This window comes from Pinus tabuliformis, chromosome 6, assembly GCF_031772625.1.
Source record: "Pinus tabuliformis cultivar Carrire ecotype Pingquan chromosome 6, CPIR1, whole genome shotgun sequence".
Taxonomy (NCBI): domain Eukaryota; kingdom Viridiplantae; phylum Streptophyta; class Pinopsida; order Pinales; family Pinaceae; genus Pinus; species Pinus tabuliformis.
In genome coordinates, this window is record NC_142292.1 from 1,636,454,987 (window position 1) to 1,636,479,127 (window position 24,141).

The window sequence follows — 24,141 nt, forward strand, 5'->3', positions numbered from 1 at the left end:
AAGCCCTCTATGGCTTGAAGCAAAATTCCCCGGGCGTAGTATGAGAGGATTGATAGCTGTCAAATGAAGCTGAGATTCACTAAGAGGAAAGCTGATCCAAACCATTGTTTGAAGGTTGTGGACGATAGACCTCTCATACCAGCACCTTCTGAGGACGACCTATTTCAAACAGGTGTAGATCCTCTCACTTGCAGAAGTAAGAGGGAGTTGGATTCCAGACGTGGAATGGTGAACTGCAAGCCCGTGAGTACCTCGAGGATCTTAACTTTCAAAAGTTATATGGTGATGATGTCGGACCAAATTTGGGAAATGCCTCTGAGTTATATAAACTCATTCGCATTGATGTTCTTGGTGAACTTCCGTCCAGACATATGTTTTGCAGTTAGCACGGTGAGCTCATATTTGGTTGAGCCTCACTGGATTGGTGCCAAGAATCTTCTAAGATATCTTCGGGGCACAATCTCTCATGAATTAAGATACACTGCCGGAAATATGAAACTGCATGATTATTCGAATGCTGACTGGGCAGGCAGTGTGGAGGAACACTAGAGCACTTCTCAGTGCTGGTTCTCTTTGGATTCTGCTTCGATATCATGGATGAGCAGGAAGCAGAAGTCGGTTGTTATAAGCACCACCGAGACCAAATACATAACTACGAGTATGATCTCATATGAAGCTGCCTGGTTGAGGAAGCTCTTTAGTGAGCTGTTTGTACACATGATGAATACCACTGTGATTCTCTGTGACAACCAGAGGTAGGATTCGATTATTGAGGAATCTCATATTCGATGATTACTCCAACAGATAGACATCAGATACTACCTTATTTGGGATATGGTAAGTCAATGAGCAAGGAAGCTCCATCATTGTGAGATGATGTACAGGTCGCTACACTTTGTCAAAGCCCCAGGGGAAAGATCAAATCTGTGATTTTCCCGAACGACTTGGAGTCATCGAGAGACCCTTGTAAAAGGGTCCTGCATGTTGCATACATTGAGCTCTGGGAGCTCTGGGGGCTTGGGGTACTTACTGGAGCAACATATGACCACAAGGTGACTCATCATCCCCTGTTGGTGCACTTTGTACAGGATAAAAGGTTCAACCTTCCCCTGTGACACCCCGTGGCGACTATGGAACAGGATGATTAGTTCTCCTGTGGGCCAGGATGATTCGTTCTCCGTGGCGACTGTGGAACAGAATGATTCGTTCTCTTGTAGGCCAGGATGATTAGTTCTCCGCGGCATCCACTGGACAGGATGATTCGCTCTCCTGTGGACAGGATGATTAGTTCTCCTGTTGAGGCATCCTACCCATGTAGTCTGGGACTCATGGGAAGTACCTCTCATCTGATCAATGAGCAGGGAAATGAGGATAGGGACCATAGTAGTACCGATGGACACATCGTTGTATCTACCGTACTCCCTATGCTAGGATGACCTTCATTAATATGGGATCAATGATACTGGTCTGGGACTAGTGAGAGTGGTACATACTCTGAAACTGACTTCGGGTCAGTAGAGGACTGGTCTGGGACCAGTGGTACACACTCTGAGACTGACTTCGGGTCAGTGGAGAATGGTATGAGACATTCTCGATCAATTCTTCTTCTTCATGGTTTAGCAGAGCTGAGCTGAGCTAAGCTTAGCAGAGCTGAGGTGAGCAGAGCTGAGCTGAGCAGAGCTGAGCTGAGCAGAGCTGAGCTGAGCTGAGCAGAGCTGAGCTGAGCTGAGCAGAGCTGAGTTGAGCTGAGCTGAGCTAAGCAGAGCTGAGCAGAGCTGAGCTGAGCAGAGCATTGCAAGGCACTGATGGCAGAGATAGTACAGTTGGACATATGGATCAGCGGATTGAGTTCTCCCTAGATGAGAGGGAGTGTTAAAATTGGCAACTAGGGCCAAACTCCATGTGGGTCATCTTATTTATGGCAGCTGATATTTTTATTAGATCCCTCCCATTGAGAGGTGTAGGATCGATCTAAAGATCATCCGATTCCGTCAAGTATTCATGGAGTTATGAATTTATTTGTGTTATAAGACAAATTGCCAAGTCGGCCAGCAACTTGTGTAGGCTCAGAAGCCCAATAGTTATGTCTATTCATCATCTACGTTTTAGTATAAATAGGAGAGGACTTGAAGTCATTTTGAGACACACACTCTTCATGCGATCTCCTCCTCTCCACGTCTTTGCGTTTTTGGTGAAGGAGAGAGACACTAAGAGTATGCTAAGCTAAATAGTTGATGCCCTAGTCACAGTAGTGATGTCCTAGCCGCAGTAGTGATGCCCTAGCCGCAGGTAATGCCCTAGCCGCAGTGATGCCCTCGCCGCAGTAAGCCGCAGGCTTATGAGGAAATCTAAACGCAATCAAAAGGAGACCTGTTCACGCACTAAAAGGAGCCCTATTCACGTAGTAAAAGGAGACATGTTCACGCAATCAAAGAAGATAAGAACTTCGCATTCTTCCTCTCTGAAATTTCAGGTGTGGTAGCCGCAGTCAAAGCATAAGGTATCCGCAGATGAAGTGAACTGAACTCAGGTACAAGGACCCGCATTCAAGGGTGATAGATCTCGCATTATCCGCATTGAATTAAGGTGGTATCCTTGTCTAAAGACTGCACCTCGGATGGCTATAAGGTGCAGTCATACTAGATTCCAGATTGATGGAACAGCAAGGTCACCAAATAGACAGTCTCGGCATAGAGATGTCTCTGAGGTACAGACATAACCAGATCTAGGAGGTGTGATGAGGATGCAGTGTTGACCAAAGTTCTGGACCAAATACACTCTCGGCATAGCTATGACTTGAAGTAGAGAAGAGCTCAGATGAGGGTAACCTCGGTGGCATACCTGTAGCAGCCCAAACCAATGAACATCAGTGATAGATCTATTCTCTCAGCTCAATGAGATTATGTGAGAAGTCTTAGAATAACTCTGATAACGAAATAGGTTTCGTTGATGGTCAAGAGATCCTTAGCATACCAGAGAAAGGACACAGTCTCAACATAATGAGAATGATAAGGATGAACAGTCTCAGATCATAATGATGAAAGATGCAGCATGATGGGCATGTTAGTAAAGGGCAGCATGATGATGAATGAGACAGCATGATGCAGCATGATGGGCATATTAGTAAGGAGCAGCATGATGATGGGAGCAGATGGGAGCAGCTCAGTTACTAGGTGCAGCACAGTGATAGGTGCAACATGAGTACAAGTTGCAACACTATGTTAGGTGAAGTCGTCACCTTAGAGAATCAGTTGAAGCAGAATGTCTTCAACTGATCTCATGTATCGTCATTATGGGAGATGATCTATGCTCAAATTAGATAAGTCAAAGTGTTGACTTCTGTTGTAAATGTACTATCTCTCTCTCTCTCTGCTGAACTTTGAAGAACATAAAAGAAGAATTGATCAAGACTTTCCCCACATTGGGGTTTGTCCCTCGCTGGCGCCACATCTTGTGTCCTCTTGTCTTGGCTTGTCTTCTGCGATTTATGTTTATGTTCTATCTGCAGTTTATTTTAATGTTGATGTGATTGCTAATCTAGAAAAGATATCGAGTTAACTGTGAAAATTGAAATAAATTGCTCTTAGCATAGAACATACCTAAAATTAACAATTCTCTGTGCAACATAACAACTAGCAGTGAAGTTTGGTTAGTAGAAAGTGGTGCCTATAGGCACATGACTAGTTTTCTAAATGTTCTTACAAAGTTGACAAAAAAGAGACTCAGCATTAAAGGTGGAACTTGGAGACAAAGCCAAGTATGTTGTAAAAGGAGTTGAATCAGCTTCATCTCAACTAGAATCTGGAAGTACTCTACATGAGTGAAGTCTTATTTGTCCCAAGATTGAAGAAAAATCTATTTTCTATCTCAGCATTGGAAGACAAAGGATATAGTGTTGCATTTGTGGATGGACAATTGCTTGCATGGCCTAAAGGATCAGACATAAACTCTGCAGAAGTAATTGGTGTTCGAGGAGGAGGATTGTACAGGTTGATAGGACAACTAGCTCAAACATTAGTCCATGACAGCATCAGTCTATGTGAGCTATGGCATCGAAGATTAGCTCATCTACACTACAAGGCTTTGTCTGTATTCATAAATATGGTTACAAGTAATTCTAGAACTCCAAGCCGAACATGATGGTGTTTGTAAAGGTTGTGCTCTTGGTAAAAATACTAAGGGATCTTTTCCAAGTAGTAATAGTAGATCCAAAGGAATCTTGGATTTAGTTCATTCTGACATATGTGGCCTGATGGCAGCAAAATCCTTAGGTGGTTATTTATACTATGTAACATTTATTGATGATTTCTCTAGAAAGACACATTTACTTGTTGAAAATGTAGCTAAGGAAGGTCTTCTAGCTTGTGCCTTAGACAGTAAAGACTTTGAATTGTCTTTCTCTAACATGAATGTGAATTCATAAGTTAGACTTCAATTGTGATGAGTTGACTTCCAGATCACTGGAATGGTCATCAGTAGATTGCATGCGTAGTGTTGGAGCTTTAGTTCGTTGATTCTTCTTTAGTTAGACTACAAGATGAGGTGGCAGAAACAAGTCTGGTGAGAACGAGTTAAGACTGCAGAGACAAGTTCAGTTAAGACAAGTTAAGACCTTAGTTAACTCGGTTCACAACTAGAGGAAATCAAGGAGCAACTCGAGCCAGTTAACTAAGAGCTAGTCCAAGTGCAACTGAGACTTGCTCCATCTAACTGAGAGCTAGTCCAAGTGTAACAGAGACTTGCTCCAGTTAACTGGCAAAAGCAACTTGTTGCACTAGTGAACAGCTATTTGAACTTCGCCTCTCGCATGTTTCGAAAGTCTATTAAGGCAAGAGAAGGACAAAGGCACAAAGATTGATGATTCATTGTTGATGATATAGTGCATTGGTTGAGGAGCAAAGATCAAGAATTCGAAGAGCAAGTCCAGCCTACTTTCAGCAGGAAACAATTATGTGAGGGCCAAGAACAATTTCTCTAGGTCAAAACCAGTGATAGGCTGAGAACAATTTGTGGAGCTGAGATTAGTGAGAAGAAAGTTGAGAGCTTTCTCAGAGGCTATTTGTTGGCTATAGTAGCAGCACATTGAATTGTAAAAGATTTATTTGCTCAAAGAACTATCAATAAGAAGACCACAACAAAGAAAGCAGGTTTTCCCATTTGGGTTTCCTAAGTAAAACATCGGTGTCAAATTGTGTGTGCATGTGTTTTTATCTCAACTATTTTCTGCTACATGTGAATGTTAAGAAACTTTGAATCTTCATGGAAGTTAAACTTGGTTTCAATTTTTCAGATGCCTTGATTTTTCTGTAAATTCATCTAAGTAGTTGCATAGTTTCAAGAAAAATTAAAAATACTTTATGAAGACTAAAGATGAAGTTTTTAGCAAATTTCAAGAATTCCAATCCCAGGTAGAAAACTTGATAGGAAGGAAGATCAAAATTCTACGATCAGATAATGGAGTAGAATATACATCTAGAGAATTAGTCGGTATATGAAAGGAAGTAGGTATCAAAAAGGAACCCATAGTTCCATATAACCCTCAAAAAAATGGAGTAGCAGAAAGAAGGAATAGAACTATCATGGAAGCAGTAAAAGTTATGATTCATGATCAAAATCTACCTTTGTTCTTATGGTCAGAAGTAGCTAACACAACTGTTTATGTTCAAAATTGAAGTACTCAACGAGCTTTAGAAGATAAAACTCCTGAAGAAGCATTCACTGGATCAAAACCTAAAGTCAGTCATTTTAGAATCTTTGGTTGTCCCGTATATGTTCATGTGGCCAAGAAAAAGAGGAAGAAATTGGAACCTCCAGGAAAGAAGGGTATCTTCGTAGGATACAGTGAAACTTCAAAGGCATATAGAATCTACATTCCAGAACAACGTCAAGTTGAAGTTAGTCGAGATGTTATCTTTGTTGAATGGTGTTGTCATTGATGCCAACGTTCATTATTGAACGCTCTTAATTCTGGATTGTATCAGTTGCAAGCTCAAAAGGAAGAAGCTCCTGTAAAACCCCTAAAGCCCCATGTTTGTTGAAGCATTTAGATGAATATCAAGGATCTTAGGTTCAGGACCTCTATCATTAGATTCCTCTCATCATGATGATTCCAACGGTATGTGGATCGTCATAAGAGGTCTCACGGTTGGAGAGATATGCTCAGTCAAATGTCAAAACCCCACTAGGTGGGCAAAAGCCCCAAAGCTTGATGATGTGGCACTCTATTATTTGACAAGATCATGAAGTCATAACAGATCTTCTTATTATGAATAAATTAATCATTTTGAGGGCCCACTAGGTGGGTGAAAGCCCCAAAGCTTGATGATGTGGCACTCTATTATTTGACAAAGTCAAAATAGATCTTCTTATTGCAAATAAATTGATCATTTTAAGGGCATCTACAATTTGATTAAAAAGTTAAATTGAAGATAACGAGGTTCATGGCATCAAAGGCATTTGGATTTCAAAATAAAACGCCTGCATCTTCTGGTCGACTTCATCCCAATGGGATTATTTCCCTCCAACAAATTTGATTTTTAAATGTGGTCGATTGCCCTAATTGGAGTCTTCCAAATTCTATAGAATGTCACTCGACGTACTCTCCATTGTATAAAATTACACACATATCTTTAAAAGGTTCTGAAATTTGGATTTCGCCCCTGAGGAGCAATTGAAGATCAGACAAAAGGCTTTGATTCTGTGGGTTTTTCTTTTTGTGCTAATTGTTTGGGATTCGTTAGGGTTTATTGCAGGTGATGAGCTATCTACAGTCCTGAACAGTTTAAAGTCTTCGGCTCTCCTTAAGGGCAGATATATGAGCATCTTTTGATCTAATCTGGAGTACGAATCACTTAAGGGTTTCGTTGGGTTTTAAGGTTATATTTGCAGGTGATCCTGGGCATTTCTGTGGCCTTTTTTTAGCATTTGTGGGTGTATTCAACTTGAATTTATTCTGCATTGTGAGATATGTTTAGACCTCTTCTGAGCACACCTAAGACGGGCTCTGGAACATAAGCGCGTTCATCAATTACTTTGTCATCAAACACATCCTCTATCATTGGTTCATTCTCGGCCCTAGTAAGAGCACAACATTTAATATATCTTGATCTCTGCAAACCTGGGTTTATTATGGTTATTGTAACACTTACATTCTTGTTTCCAAACAGTGTGGACTCCTTGACAGTGGCCAAATACCCTATGCTTGTGACCTCACATTGCACTAAGCGTTTTAGCAAAAGGGATCAAATTTGAAAGAGTTTCAAGTTGGTTTTGTTGGGTCTAACGCACTGATCTAAAGCCCCTTTGAAATACCCTAATTGTTGACTGTAATTGGTAACATAATGTCTCTTGAGGCAAAGTGAAAACCTAACCTCTTCAAGCCCTAGACAAAGTTTGACCTTGTGCACACAGTAGCACAACAAGGGTACTTTGAAGCATATGTCATTATTCAAAAGAAATATTGCAAACATCTTGATCGGGATTAAATCAAGGAGGGGAAAAATCGGTAAATACAAAAATATTCATTTTTTTCAATTTTTTTAATATCTAAAGCATCTATCTACAACATAAAATAAATGCATTGACACAAATATAATAAATGAACTAATATATAAGATGTGTAATATCATTTCTAGTGCTACATCACACATAACAGTGAATCATGACCTAAATAGTAAGTCCTGAATCCCAACTCAGCCTCAAAATATCAACAAAAAATATAATAATGTATCTCATATTATGAGTCATAATGTCATATACAATAAAATGAACCAAATAACTAATACTATTGATTTCCTCTGCCCCTCTCGCAAGGAAATGCAATAGTTTTCACTCTAGATGTAGAGTGGAGTTGGCAGTGGACTCTGTTGTGCTCTAGAAGCTGAAGGACTAGGAGCTACAGGAGGTAGACCATGTCCTCTACTGATGACAAAGGTAGCCTGCGTAGGTGGTGTCACCTCCTCCTCCTGTTTCTCCTCCTCCTCCTCCTCCTCCTCCTCCTCCACCCCCTCCACTACCTCCTTCTCTAACCAATCAGCGGCAGACTCCATGAGAGGCCTCTCGACCTCAACCCTCCATGCAGCAGTGGTGTCAATCCCATCCAATGAGATGGCCTCCACATCAGGTGTCCTCTCAAGTTGTCTCACCCACAATCGAAGATTGTAGTAGACGTAGACCATGTCATTAAGTCACTGGGACTCCAACCTGTACAAGGGTCATAAAATAATAATTATAAAAAAAATATTATTTAATGAATTCAAAAAATTAATTGGAAATTTGGAATATTTTAAGTTTTAACCTGTTGCGCTTCTTGGTGTGTATTTTTTCAAATACACTCCAGTTGTGCTCGCATCCTGAGGAGCTACATGTTTGGCTAAGCACTCGAATGGCAAGCCTTTGCAGATTGGGTACTCTGCCACCATAGCTTCTCCACCATGCATCTACAACAAAATTACAAATAAGATAAACATAAGAAAAAAATGAAATTTGAAAGTTGAAGCAAAGTATGAAGTTATGAACTTGAAGAGACAATGAAATTTGAAACAAACTAAAACATACCTGGGATTTTAGTCTTCCTATCAACCACAGCCATGTCAAAGCTAAATGTGCCACTTGCCATCCTGTATATCTCCATTTCTTTGGAGATTTCTGCATGTTCTACTGGAGATGGCACCATCCTCTGAACACAGGTGAAGAATCCATCCATGACCTCAGCATCAAATAAGAACCCACAAGAGTAAGCAAATGTGGGGTTCAAGTAGATCCCTGCAGCATGAATGGGACAATGGAGTGTATTGTTCCATCGTTCATCAATCACTTCCCAGAAGAGGAGTTGTTACTGAAACCCCTCGTCTCCCTTATCATCATAATAGGACCTGAATGGATTCTTTGGCCCTATCCATGCCCTCATAGAAGTAGCCCATTGCGGGCTTGTCACCATCAACTAATCGAAGAACCTTTACCAAAGGTTCAGTAATGTTGCACACCTCCTGCACTCCCGCCTAGAATCTTTCCTAGTATGAAACTAATTTGCATATGGCTTCTCCCTCTGGTTTGCGGCTAAATGCCAAAGCACGCCACTCATCTGAAAGAAACATTCTCTTCAGATCCCACATAGAACTCAAGAGGGATTAAAGAGATATGAAATTGGTGGCAGGGCGCACCAACTCTTTGTTGTTGGTGAATGTTTTCATCAAATGAAGCACAGACGTATGATTATATATAAATTTTGTAATGCTTTTTGATGAGTCAACAATACCTTTGACAAAAGGAATTTTTCATATGTCCTCCAACATCAAATCAATGCAGTGTGCAGCACAAGGTGTCCATAATTAGGTTGGATGCCTCTCCATAAGCATCTTGCCAACAACAACATAATTTGCAGCATTGTCCGTTATGACTTGGACAGCATGTTCCGAACCCACCTCCAGAATAAACAAATCACATAATACTCCTACATCTTTGATATGTGTAGATGCATCAACAGATTTCATAAACATTGTCCCCTTTGGACAATTAAACAAGAAGTTTATAAGGCCTCTACCCTTTTGATCGGTCCAACCATCTGACATCACAATGCATCCTGTGTGTGTCCATGACGGCCTAAACTCCTCCAATCTCTTGGTGCAGTCAACGTTTTCATTTTGAAGAATGCGCCCTCTAAAGTCATCACAAGAAGAGACTTTGTACCCTAGGCCAACAACTACAATAACGTTAGCAGCGAACTGGAAAAATGGATTCTTCCTTGCAATGCTAAAAGGAATATCACTCCAAAGAAGAAACTTGCCCAACAACTTGTCAGCTTCTTCTTTCTCCATTTTTTTTATAATTGAAGAGATAGATGGTTGTGAACCAAGTGTGGTTCTAGGAACAAAATATGATAAGGCAGCTACAGGGTTGGTTGTAGACACTGATGTTGAAGTAGAACCATTGCCACTCTCATGTTCACCTCCTAACACTCTACGCTCTGCTAGTTGAGTCTTCAGCGCTGACTTGTACAGTTTGATTTGCTCTATTTCTTCCAATGATCTGAGGGCTCTTCGGATGATTTCTGGATTGTATTTGAGCAAGGCCCTACCCCATGTCCAGGGATTTGTGCAAGGTGATACTTCAATCTGTATTCCCCCCCTCATATGATGCCCACATTACTTGCAAGTCAAGTTTGATTTGTCAAACCCTCCATCAGGTTCACCAAATTCCCACAGAGAGTCCAATTTCCTTGGCATGTTTGTAACCAGTGTTGCGGGGGAGCGCCCCCCCCCCCTCGCTCCCGCTCCCGATCCGCGCTCCAGGCGGGAGCGACTCGGGAGCGGGTCGGGAGCGCGCTCCCTAAAAAAAATTTCGCTCCCTGCCTTTTCGGGAGCGTTTTGCCTTTTTTGCATTTTTTTTTTGTAGTAATGTTCGAAATGCAGTTTTTTTTGAAAGAAACAAATAGTTTTTGAGTGGGGCAACTTAATGATCAAGTCTAGGCCCTAGTATTGATATGCTATTCATGGTAATGTTAAATTCTTAAAGTAAAAGTGACATTTTCTTTAATTTTCATTTTCATCCTTTTACTTAAATTTTTAACATTACCATGAAATGACTCAGGATGTTTAAGAGTGGTTTCGTCCTCATTGGATTTCATATGGAGAAAGTAGAATTTTAGATTTCATTCAAAATCCAGCAGACTTATCAGTTTTTCAGGATTTCAGAATTGGGGGATTGCAATGTTTCCATTGAATTTTGTCATGTATTAGGGTATGGAACTCATATTTAATCAAGAGTACCAATCCCTCTATGTACCTTGATGTTAGTGACATTGGTTGTCGAACTCCTCTATCATGACCCTTCTAAAAATGTACGCATCACTCAAACAAAATCTTGACTTGACATGCTATGCTTTTTCTATCTTATGTTAATGCTTAGAGGGTGATATTACTGACAAAGATCCCTATACAGATACAAAGGTAATGACAAAGATACCTCTGGATATTAACGCTTGGAGGGTGATATTAATGACAAAGATCCTGATTTTGCAACAAGACTAAAAAATTAGACATTTCTCGTGGTGGCAAGAGGCCCAAGCATAAGAAATAGATAATAGATTTACTTCTCTTTTCTAGTTTCTAGTAGCTTTTATAACTATTGACTCTTTCATATTTATTATGATATTTTTTTAAACAATATATGACAATTTAAGTTTGAAGTTGGCAATTATAACTCATTAGTAATGAATTATGAATATGATGCTTCATGAAAGTTGAAAGTTGTTTCATTTCATTTCATTTTATAACATTTCATTTCATGTTAGATATTATTTGTTGTAATGGTTACACTTAGCTTACAAGTACAACTTTGGTGATCAATGATGATAAATGTTATATATTGAATTTTGAAAGCTTGAAACTTTAAGATTGATGAATCATGAGACTCAATATGTTGTATGTTACTATGTTACTAACTTGCAGACGTGGTTGATGAAGATTATAACTTCTAGATGATTGTTGTTATATGGTTCAATCTATGCTTTTTTATGTTTTTTATATCTAATTCATCATTCTACATGTTATTGTTGACATATATGTATCAAAAATTAAAAAATATAAAAAATATATATATTTTTAAAAAATCGCTCCGGGATTTGCTCCCAAACCGGGAGCTTCTGAAAATGGTCGCTCCCGCTCCCGCTCTCAAGTAACATTGTTTGTAACTATATTGAACTCGAGTTTTAATGTAAGATGAAGTTTGAAGTTGAACCTAGGGCACAAGAAGAATTGCAAGTTAAAAAAATAAAAATAAAATTTACATACAACACATTGAATTTTTGACAACAAACAAAAAAAAAAACCTCAACTCAATGCAACAATAATGGAAAAAATGCACATTCAAACCCAAGCAAAAATGATGCAAAAAAACTAGGGCACAAGAAGAAATTAAACTTATAAATCTAACAATCAAGTTTTTGCATTTTTGACCAAAATGAACCCTCTCCACTCTATGCAACAAAAATGAAAAAAAACACAATCAAATCCACTCAAAAATCATTGAAAATCAATGGGTTATAGAAACCCAAGCAAAAACAAGAAAAAACAAAAAAAAGGGCCAAATTTGATGCCCATACCTAGAAACTACTCTTTGCTGAAGAAACTGGGTCCAAACTCGAATTTTTCTTGCTTGGGATGCTAAATTCCTTCACTTTTCTCTCCTCCTGCCCTTGTAGATGACTTTTTCTCCTCCTCGGCTCTCAAACTTGCCCACTGTTTGAAAAAATGACACAAAAAAACAAAAAATCGGCCCTTTAAACTTGTTGTTTCCACCGTCCACAATTTTTAAAGATCAAACCGCGATTTTGTCATAAAAATCGCAATTTTTTGCAAATAAAAAAATCGCCGAAAAAATCATCGATTAAATCATTTTGGCAAAAAAATCGCGATTTTTTCAACTGATTTGGAGAGAAATTTTCAACATTTGTATTCAGTTTGCACTAGCAGTGTGTATTTCTGGAGGACGCAGTAGTGGATCTAGTGTCGCCATTGCAACATTCTTCCAGAGGGCTATTGTCGGGAGAAATTAGGAGAAGAAGACCCAATAGATTTGTTGGCTATTGGGTGAGTTTGAGGACTGGAAGTGGCAGCGATATTCAAAAGTGATTTTGCAGACTCTATGGCCAATGCAGAAGAGAGAAACTGGGCATACGTGGGAGAAAGAGTTTCAACCATTGGGGCTATGAATTGTCGGGAGAAATAAGGGAAGTATTAAAGGAGTTGATTGCTACATTTCAGGAGTGTCTGGGGAGGATTTTGTCAGTGGTTTGATAAACAGCGATTGGAAAAGCATAGGGCTTCTGGGGGTCGATTTTGGAATGTCAAAACCAGGCCAAATCATTTATGGGTTTTTTACAAGGACCTGAGAAATAATTTTGCAAATTTTTCTGAGCACTGGAGGTGGGGTTTTCAGCCATATCTTTGCAGCAGACAATGCAAAATTGTTGGGCACTGTGCAGTGCCTTTTGGGGGTCGATTTTGGGAGTTCAAAATCAGGCCAAACCATTTATGGGTTTTTGTGGGTTTTGTCTGAGGAGCCTAGATATAAATTTGCAGAATTTTATGAGCACCAAAGGTGGGGTTTTTAGCCATATCTTTGCAGCAGACAGTGCAAAATTGTTGGGGACTGCGCAGTGCAGCAGTTGGTCAGTTGATTGTAGCTCTGGGTTGTCATTGCTTCACCTGGGCTTTAGCCCAGGTGCATTCCTTCCATATTTTGTACTCTTGCACTCGTTTATAATAAAATGGCTCAGTTGCTTCCATATTTCTGATAGTTATGGGCATTTTCTAATTGTTTTGAAATTTTTGTGGTGAAAATTGTTATTTGCTTGCATATCATTGTTTTTCCTATTTTGGAACATTACAGTGGTATCAGAGCATGATCTTGGCCCAGCTATGGGTAACCAGTAAGATCATGGAAGATTCGAGTATGTAGGCACAGTAACGGGTGAAACCATAGACAAACCCATGGCTCAAGAGAAATTCAATGTGCAAAAATTCTGGGGTGGAATCCATTGGGACAATGAGAGGTTGGCCCAGTTGAGGAGGGTGACAGACCAAACCCATCCTCATCCTTATAGCAGAGACACTAGAGGTACACAGACCGTGGGGGTGAAACCATCTACACCATGTGGGGTAAATCGACAGACTCAAGACACCAGATCTCCTCGAAAGGAGCAGACAGGACAGGAACAGTTAGAGGGTGAGACTAGGAGGCACTTCTGTTGGTGGAGACCTGGCTTTAGATATGAGGGGCCTGAGGAGGAGATTGAGCATGAGGCAGAGGACACGCGGGAGTGTGAGGAGCACATTGGTATACCCAGTGTGGCACAGGAGTCACCATTGTTGGAGGCCTCTTTGATAGCACCAGTTGACACCTTGGGGGAGAGAGTAGAGCATACACCCATAGGGCCATCCATTGACGAGGTGCTAGGAGACACAGACATGTCCACCATTGTGGAGGTGACATTCGTTGTTGAGGTATCCATTGATGAAGTATCTGGGGTCATGACTGAGTTTTTAGGTGATAACAGCGCACGACAGGATGATGAGGTGCCAAGAGACATCACCACCCTTGATGAGGAGTCGATAGGTACAGAGACACCCAGATCTACAACAGAGTTGCGAGATGACAGTCACCTACAACAACATGAAGAGCACATAGAGGGGTGTGAGCTAGTAATGGAGAGCAAATACAGAGACGTGAGCTAGTCATGGAGGGGCAATTTGTGACTCATGTTGAACCCATGGTGGAGGAGGACAAGCAGTATTCTTTGGGGCCAAACACTGACTTAAAGTAGATAGATGCACAAACCGTCAACAGAGTTGTAGTACTTCCAAATAGTATCTCTCTCTGGGCTTATATAGATGGGGCTTGCAACATTGCTAGACTACCTTTGCACCACAGAGAGAGAGATGCAGAGACCCCCCGACAAATTTTATGTGTTGACCAAGATGGTGAGTTGAGGCGACATGAGCTGCGTAGGGTGCAACACTCGCAAGATGGAGGGCTTGTTCTATGTGCTGGAGTTTGTGCATTCGATCCCTCTCTTGGGGTTGGATGGCGAGAGATTCTGAGTTGGTACCTGGTGGAGTGGGTTAGACTCATGGAGATGGTCGTAGTCTGGAGTGAAGCTCAGTGGGAGCTCTCAGACATCGAGGGTACTGGAGGCCCAGGTTGGCATTGGGATCCAAGTGGGGCTTCCTATCCGATATCAGACATCTAGGATCGTTATGGCATTAATAAGGCAGTCAACCCAATGCCTGAGCACATGCATTCCTTAGGGGAGTTCCAGTCGGCGTAATGGCCAGGTGGTTTGTGAGCAAACTCCATTGGTTGTTTTGGCATGTTGGTTGTGCTGGGGGCACAAGATGATTAGCATTCTCTAGCAGGAGCTAGTTGGAAGAGGTGGTATGGGTAGGCCACCAGACCGCATATTGTATGGAGACGATGTTCTCCCATTGAGGTTTAGGACTCATGGGTCACAGAGGATCGGCACAACAAAGATATCCCCTCTAGCGGGAGTGGAGTTAGGGTGCTCAGGTCTACCAGGATGGACGAGGGGACATGACGTGTGTCATGGTGGGGTCACTAGCAGAGTGGTGGACACTTTGGCACATGTGGGATACCATATGTTACAGGGTGGTATGACAATAGGCAGTGGTACACAAGACTGCACAGAGTCAGGTCATAGCATCCAGTGTTATATAGAGGGATGTGGCCTGATGCATACAGACCCAATTCTAGGCCATAACACCCAGTGGTGTGCAGGGCTATGCAATGAGGAGCAGTGGCCTGCAGAGGAGCATGGAGATGCATGGTGGTATACCACAGCATGTCGGTTTACACTGTGGGGTAGGAGGAGTGACTCGCATCACATTGAGGACGTGCGAGGAGTGACAGGTGCAGTGACACAGGCAAGACACAGGATGGTATGTTGTAGCTGGGGGTATCCAGTGGTGTACAGGGACAGGTTGCGGCGTATAGTGGCATGTCGAGGAGTGCAATGGTACTTGGTGGTATGCAGTGACACATGATGCGGTGCAGCGAGCTCTTGGAGCATTGCCTCCAGGGAGACTTATGGACAGGGATAGTAGGTGTACCATTGGACGCAACTCACCTAGGATCGATGAGGACATTGTTGAGCATCTAGGGACACCATGTTTAGTGGAGGCAGGGCCTCGAGGGGGTTATTAGCAGATCTGAGGCGGAGAGAGGGTCGTCTGTAGGATTACTCTTAAGCATTCTGGCAGACTCTTGATCATACTCTTTGGGACATACCCACCCATCATCCTCCAGTGTTGCTTACAATCGCAAAGGGTTTGGTTGTTGCCCTTTGACACTCTCCATTCAAGCAGCAAGGCATGGGAGGCTCACCCTAGGCAGTTGGATGAGACGTCGCGTGTCAAAGGCCAAGAGGAGACTCTCTAGTTGAGACACTTGGTAGGTGCACGAGTTGACGGTTATAGGCTTAGGGATGGCATGGTTGATTGTCGTGGTAGCATATGTTCCACCCCTAGGCTCACACTTGGGGAGGTGACGGAGAGGGAGTTACATGGTGCTTTTTCAGCTGGACAGCTTGAGGCGTAAGGTGAGCATGAGGTGCGAAGGGTTGGCAGGATGATGCCTAGGCTTCCGGCAGTACCCAGGCACATCATCAGGAGTTGGGATAGCAGATCTCGCTATGTGATTTGGCAGGCACAGAGCAACTAGATATTTGTAGCACAAGTTCTTGATGCTCGGTGCCTACCTATTGGATACCTACAGGAGGCAGAGATGGGGCACAAAGGGGTCCCAACAACCAACGGCATGCAAAGAGGATTGGGGGTTGTGGACCTCCAGTATGGTTATGGGATCCAGGGATCCAGTGGATTGGTGGGATACTCCACTCCTTAGTGAGCATGGTCGGGATAACAGGCGGACTGATTCATTCACAGGCGGACACATGGGGGATCACCAAAGCCCTCACCATAGGACGAGGCAAATTGTTGCTCAGGATTGGGGCTAGCCATGGAGTGATAAGTGTTAGCACTGTTGAGTCGCTTTGACAAGATTGGCCTTGCCTCGATCATCGCATGGATTATGGTCGAGAGTTATGGGAGAGGAGGCTTTGGTACTAGCATGCTAGGCAGTCAGTTATGACCAGATGGTCACGATGTTAGCAAAATAGGTTCCTTCTGCGACGAGCAGGGGATTCTGGCATAACAGGGTTGAGCAGTTCAGCTACTCATAGAGGTGAGCTGGTTTCTACAGGGGAGGGTCATCCAAATCTTCCATTTGGTTTTAGTGATTCGTTGATGGTGTGGGGAACTTCACCGGTGTGGCAAGGTGATCGATAGGAGGAGATCAGGGGAGGCTCGGGTAGACGAGGGTTCAATCCCACCAAGATTGGATTGCATCTTCAGGAGTTTACTCTTGTAGTGCATGAGATGGACTACTCAGTAGGGAAATTTCATGGGGAGTTGGGCAGAGTCCTACATTATCATGATGCTCTACTTATTGCTAGTATGCAAAGGGCTTCTGGTACCTGTATCTGGTTGGATAGTGAGTGGAGCAAGGTGTGCTTCACATTGATTAGGATGGCTTGGGATCCTGGTATCGAGGGATTCCTTCATGTCGGGATAGTGCTAAGATTGGGGATGACTCAATGGTACATTTGGGACCCTGGTATTATTGGTGGTTACAGTGGTGATCAACAGTCAGAGAGGGCACTTGTTCAGGCATTGCTTGAGGACAAGCAATTTTTGGCGAGGAGGACTGTAATGTCCCTTCCTAAATTATTTTGGAACAAGATTTATTTCTACATTTTGGGGGCCAATTTTGGTGAAGACGGGGCCCATTTGATTTTTGATAGAAGACTTAGGAGTTAGAGGCAAGTTAATTTTATTTTATTTTGTTTTGTTAATGATATGTGGGGACCACCCACATAAGAAATACGCACTCCCTAAGCCAATGATTCGAAATGCATGAGAGGAGAAAAGACTCCATGAAAGTTATAAAAGGAAGGCAACACACTTCATTTGGCATTCTTGGCTTATTGAATTTGATTATGTTGCTCAAGTTGTTTAGTCGGGTCACTTGTTGTTTAGCAAGAGTTTTCCAAGCGGAGAACTCACCCTTTCTTCGAGGGACTTCGAGTGCCACCCTAGAGAGGTTCATCCATTATCATCCGGAGGAGATTTGTAGAGAGATTTCCAGCATTTGTATTTAGTTCGCCCCAACAGTGCATATTTCTGGAGGACGCAGTAGTGGATCTAGTGTGGCCATTACAGCATTCTTCTGAAGGGCTATTGTCGGGAGAAATTAGGAGAAGGCGACTCAATAGATTTGTTGTCTATTGAGTGAGTTTGAGGGTTGGAAGTGACAGCAATATTGAGGAGTGATTTTGCAAACTCTGGCCAGTGTAGAAGAGAGAAACTAGACATAGGTGGGAGATAGAGTTTCAGCCACTGGGGCTATTACTTGCCGGAAGAAATAAGGGAAGTATTGGTGGAGTTGATTGCTACATTTCAGGAGTGTCTAGGGAAGATTTTGTTGGTGGTTTGATAGGCAATGTGCTTCAACGGCTATTGGAAAGCGTAGGGCTTTTGGGGGTTGATTTTGGAAGGTCAAAACCAAGCCAAACCATTTATGGGTTTTTTTGGGACTTTGACAAGGACCTTAGAAATAATTTTGCAAACTTTTCTGAGTACCGGAGGTGGGGTTTTCAGCCATGTCTTTGCAACAGACAGTGCAGAATTGTTGGGAGTGCGCAGTGCCCTTTGGGGGTTGATTTTGGGAGTTCAAAATCAGACCAAACCATTTATGGGTTTTTGTGGGTTTTGCCTGAGGAGCCTAGATATAAATTTTCAGAAATTTTTTGAGCACTAGAGATGGGGTTTTCAACCATATCTTTGCAGAAGACAGTGCAAAATTGTCAGGGACTGCGCAATGCAGCAATTGGTCAGTTGATAGTAGCTCTAGGTTGTCATTGCTTCACCTAGGCTTTGTTGTGCTTGCCTTTGAGGCAAGTCCTAGTGCATTATTTCCATATTTTGTACTCTTGCACCCGTTTATAATAAAATGGCTCAAATGCTTCCATATTTCTAATAGTTATGGGCATTTTCTAATTGTTTTGAAATTTATGTGGTGAAAATTGTTATTTGCTTGCATATCACTGTTTTTCCTATTTTGTAACATCACCGTGGTATCAAAGCATGATTTTGGCCCAACTCTAGGTAACTAGTAAGATCATGGAAGATTCGGGTATGTAGGCATAGTAACGGGTGAAACCATAGGCAAACCCATGGCTCAAGAGAAATTCAGTGTGCAGAAATTTTGGGGTGGAATCCATTGGGACAATGAGAGGTTGGCCCAGTTGAGGAGGGTGAGAAACCAAACCCATCCTCATCGTTACTGCAGAGACACTAGAGGTACACAGACCATGGGGGCGCAGCCATCTACACCATGTGGGGTAAATCGACAAACTCAGGACACCAAATCTCCTCAAAAGGAGCAAACTCCGAGTTTGAGTTTTAAAACTATGGCCAAAAAAAGTTGGTTGGGTCATAAAGGAGTTTGACCATAGGAGACTGATACATTTAACTAAGAAGCCATCAAGGACTTTGGCCAGAGCTAAAAAGGCCCTAGATACTCACATTGCCCACTCCAGGATGGAGTTATCTAGAGACATGCATCTACATGGCAAGCTCATGAACTTTTCTTATGAAGGAGAAATTTCAACTAAGAGGGAATTTGTTGTATCCAAGGAGAATACCTCCCTCACTAAGAAGGAGTGTTGTTTTTTGTGTAGCATCGGGAGGTATTCCCGCATGCCAAGAGGCCTCCTAAGTCAACCTAGGAAAATTATGAAAATTAAAATTAAAATTCTAATTTTTAGGCTTCATGTAGGCTCCAAAATGTCAAGTCAGCCCCACCATGAAAGGGTGTGACTCTTGGTCAAATTCACACCATTTTACTAGTATATATACATAATGAGAGTTCCTCATTTCGACCACTCACAACACAAACAACGTATCTTCTCAAGCAGCCACAAAAGGGAGCAGAAAGGAGGACGAATTGATGAAATTTGACCGAATTTGAGTTTGATCGTTGACTGAGGCTAACTGCAGTACGCATTTAACCGTGGGGCAAAGTTGATCGCAGGTCTGAGCTTGAACATAGGCCAAAATTCTAACTATTGACTAGCATTAATGTCTCTGTTCTTGGGTGGTTTGACCACAATTGATTGGCTAGTATTTCATCAAGTTTGACTAGTATCTTGGACTTGGATTTTGGCACAGATTTCTAAACAATTTATGTAGTTGGGAACCTTGCTGAAGAACAATTTCTCCTAGAAGAAAAGATGTTGGGTTCCCAAGGAAAATTTGTTGTCTCTATTGTGCATGGTTGTCTATTTATGATCTTACTATTTCCACTGCATTATTATTGAGATTTTCTATGTATAATTGCTCAATGATATCAATGGCTTCAAGATAAAATTGTTAAAAATCATTAGAAAGTAATTATTAGATCATAAAATTGGTTTCGATTCATCCTGTAGAAAATTCAACAGTGTCAACCTCATCAAACATCATGTGGAGAAAGTAGAATTTCATATCCCATTCAAAATTCAATAGGCTTAACAGTTTTCAGAATTTCAGGACTAATGGGATTTGCAACATTTTCATTAGATTCTCACATATGAGAGTATGTGATTGGCATTTAATCAAGAGCACCAAGCCCTATCTGTATCCCAACATTTGTGGTGCTATTTGTTGAACTCCTTTTTCGTGGCTTTAGAAAAAATGTGTCGTTCACTCAAACCAAAATCATTGCTCAGGCGTGTTAAGCTTTTTCTACCATCATATTTTAAGGCTTGGATTACACAGTTTCATCAAAACTGGGTGGTGTCAAGTGATGTCCCTAAAGAATGGAGGTAGAGGCAAAGGCTAGATAAGAGGCAAATAATGAAGGATTATAGTAATGATGAGGAACTTGATGTAGTTGATGGTGCAACATGCATGGTAGTGCTACCCACATCTACAACATTTGGCAACGTGGGTGTTTTCACAATCGATGAGCCCTTCTTCTATAGAGAAGTCCTTAGCAATTAGCTTCGTTTTTGTTTTGGACATTTACTGTCCATATTTTTGTGTGCAAATGGCCTATTTTATAAACATAACTATTTGTTCATGTTGACAATCGCTAGAATCTATATTCTTGATGGTTGATGCTCAAAAGATTAATCATTTATGTACTATGGATACCACTTCTATCTTCATTGATGTACAAATATGCATGTTTTCATATATTTTGCAACTAAGTTGGCATCTAGATGCCAACTTAGTTGCAAAATATATGAAAACATGCATATTTGTACATCAATGAAGATAGAAGTGGTATCCATAGTACATAAATGATTAATCTTTTGAGCATCAACCATCAAGAATATAGATTCTAGCGATTGTCAACATGACCAAATAGCTATGTTTATAAAATAAGCCATTTGCACACCAAAATATGGACAGTAAATTTCCAAAACAAAAACGAAGCTAATTGCTAAGGACTTCTCTATAGAAGAAGGGCTCATCATTGTGAAAACACCCACGTTGCCAAATGTTGTAGATGTGGGTAGCACTACCATGTGTGTTGCACCATCAACTACATCAAGTTCCTCATCATTACTATAATCCTTCATTATTTGCCTCTTATCTAGCCTTTGCCTCTACCTCCATTCTTTAGGGACATCACTTGACACCACCCAGTTTTGATGAAACTGTGTAATCCATATATATGCTCCAAAGGATTTTTGGAATATGGCACTCCTAACATTCTCGTTCCTAAAAACACTCTTGCAGCACTCTGCGCTTTGGTAGCCTTGGCCAAAACTCAACTAGGTTTAGGGTTTTTTCCCCAATGATCACTTGCTAACCATCAAACTCAACTCTACATTGTAAATTTGTCATGCAAGAAACTAAAAGAAGATTCTTAGTTAAACCAAGAACACACAAGACATGATCTAGCAGTAGCTCAAGAGCATCATTGAAGTGGATGAAGAAAAAGACAAGCCCAATCTAGTCACTAGACAAGTGGCATCATTTCCCAACTCCACAAGTTCTTGAAGAAAGTTGTCTCAAGTTTGGATGCAAACTTGTCTGCTCCGATTGACAGTTCTACATTCCTTGCAAACTCCTCCTGCTTGGATTTCTTCCTCTCATGACACTTAAATGGTTAATGGCCTATCTTGTGGCACTTGTAACGTTTCACATGACTCAAGTCTTTCTTCCCCTAGTCCAAATAATATGCTTCTTCCTCCTTGCCCTTTTGACCCTCTTGGGTCCTCTCCTCATCTTCCTAATGATAGCTAGGTCCTCAATCTCATCCACTCTAGCTTACACATACTCTAGTCTAGTTTCCTGGATAAAATCATCCAAAGCTTTTTAAAAGCAGGAAGCTTCTCTCGAGCACAAAGACACTAAACAAATGCATCCCAAGATCAATGGAACCTGTTTAATGCGATAGGCATCAACTCCTCATATTACATCTTCACCTCAATAGCAACGAGTTGATCTCAAAGCTCGATGATCTTCATATAGAAGTTGGCCACCATATCAATGTCACTCAAGTGAGTGTTGGTGAGCTTGTTCTTCAATAGCATCTTCTAGTTAACATTCTCAGTCTAGTACAAACTTACAAAGTGACTAAGGCATCAAACACGTCCTTCGTCGATTTCTTTTCCGCTATGTGAGAGATCAAATGGTCCTTCACTGAATCAAGGATGATTCTCTCTGCCTTTATCACCTTCTTATTACGCTAGGAAATTTGTGCAGGATCAACTGAGGCAGTGACCTTTCCTTCCATGAAACTCCAATAGATTGTGCAGCGTGCACATGGATAATACAAAATTGGTAGCATCTTACTCATTCCTGCAACTCCTGGAACACAACTATATCAAACTAATCATCCTAACGAAAAATAAAATCAGCAACCTATCACATGGTTTGATCAACAATCCAGATACTAAAACAACTCGGGCATCACACACATTGAGATCCTCCCACAGTTCCCCCTCATGGGCAAGAGCCCACTCCATACATGAATTCTGTAAAATCTCTAACAACATGGTCTGATACCATGAAAAAAAAAATTAGAGCATGGCAGGGAGATTTTGCACTTAGAAAACCATAACAGCTAAAGCAGAAAACTTTTCAGACTATCAAAACTATCAATTTTGAATACACTAAACTCCTAACACATCATATTCAAAATAAGGACAGAAAGTACAAAGCTGAAGTCTCAAACCTGCAACACACCTTTCATTAAATCTGGAAAACCAGTACACTACTAAAGCTCAAAAAATACCTAGTGACTAGCACATAATTCAATCTCACACTCACAAAATTTGCAAAAATATTCACCTCCACACCACCTTCTTTACAGATAAGTAAGGCTAGAGGAGGAGACAAAAGTAGCCCATCCCTGTGGGCACCAAAAGCAAAACCCCTCTATCTAGGAAAGTGTGCCCTCCTTTAACCGGAAGTTTCTCTAGCTCATGTGCTTGAGCTAACTTTCAAAAAAAAGCTCACTGAAAAGCCTATTTCTAAATCTGGAAGTCAAACTCCAAAAGAAGAAAAGCATCTATTATACAATTGGAATGCTAAATCTGGCACAGCAATTATAAAACTGGAAGTAAATGAGACTGACGCATGCATGCTGGAGGCATGCATGTGCCCTCTCAATCTTTCTCCTACATAACTGCAGCGCAGTATGCCAGACAACTTAGTGAATTGCACCCTCATTCTTCTCAGATACACCCTCATCGTGACTGTACAACAACCCTGCACAGCAATCCAGGAATCCAAACTGCAACACGGAATTTGTGCACTTATAAAAAGGATTTTGACCGCTTATGAACAATGATCCAATCTTAGAGGGAAACTGCCTAGATTGGTGTGGCCCGTGACACTTTCAAAATTTGGACCAGTATTTCAACTACTTGAACCCCAAGAAGTGTGCTTCCTGGGGTATTTCTAATCTAGGATAAGGGCATGTTCTTCTAGTGAAATTTCAGGCTCAAAGTATTATTTCTAACCTAGGGGCATGTTCTTCTAGTGAAATTTCAGGCTCAAAGTATTTCTAAGTCAGACATGATCTTTCCTTCTTTCAAAAATCTACGCATCTATGGTAGATAAAGGGAGAGTCAAAAGACTCATCTCCCAAATGAGGAAGGGTCGAGAAAATGACTGTAGAAGATACACCCTCACTTCTAAAACCTTAAGTTTTACTTCCTCTTGACATCGAATTAATAAGGTCCTAAAAAGGGCTTCACTGCCTGAGCTACTGCTGCAAAGGGTTCAACCCAGTAACATCGGGTTAGGATCTTCAAAGCCATCTGAAATAAACAACCAAATCCGTAGTAAGACCGAGTTAAGACCTTACCACCTACCTGCTTGAAAGGACCAACTCAACTCAATAAGACTGGCACAACCAGGACCTTAACTGACTCAAAGACTGACCCTCCATTAGAAAGGGTTAATCATGACCTTATTGGATTGACTTCCCTGAGAAAATTTCTGGGGTTAATATTCACCATTTGGCTAGCTTTTACAAATTCATCCCAGAAAATTAGCCAATTCA

General features: G+C 41.4%; 1 protein-coding gene across 1 annotated transcript in view; it reads right to left on the reverse strand.

The window, feature by feature from the left end:
* The window catches only part of LOC149265203 (S-formylglutathione hydrolase-like), a 214,246-nt gene that overhangs the window by 189,073 nt on the left and 1,032 nt on the right, over positions 1–24,141 (reverse strand). The gene's annotated exons all lie outside the window — the stretch shown is intronic.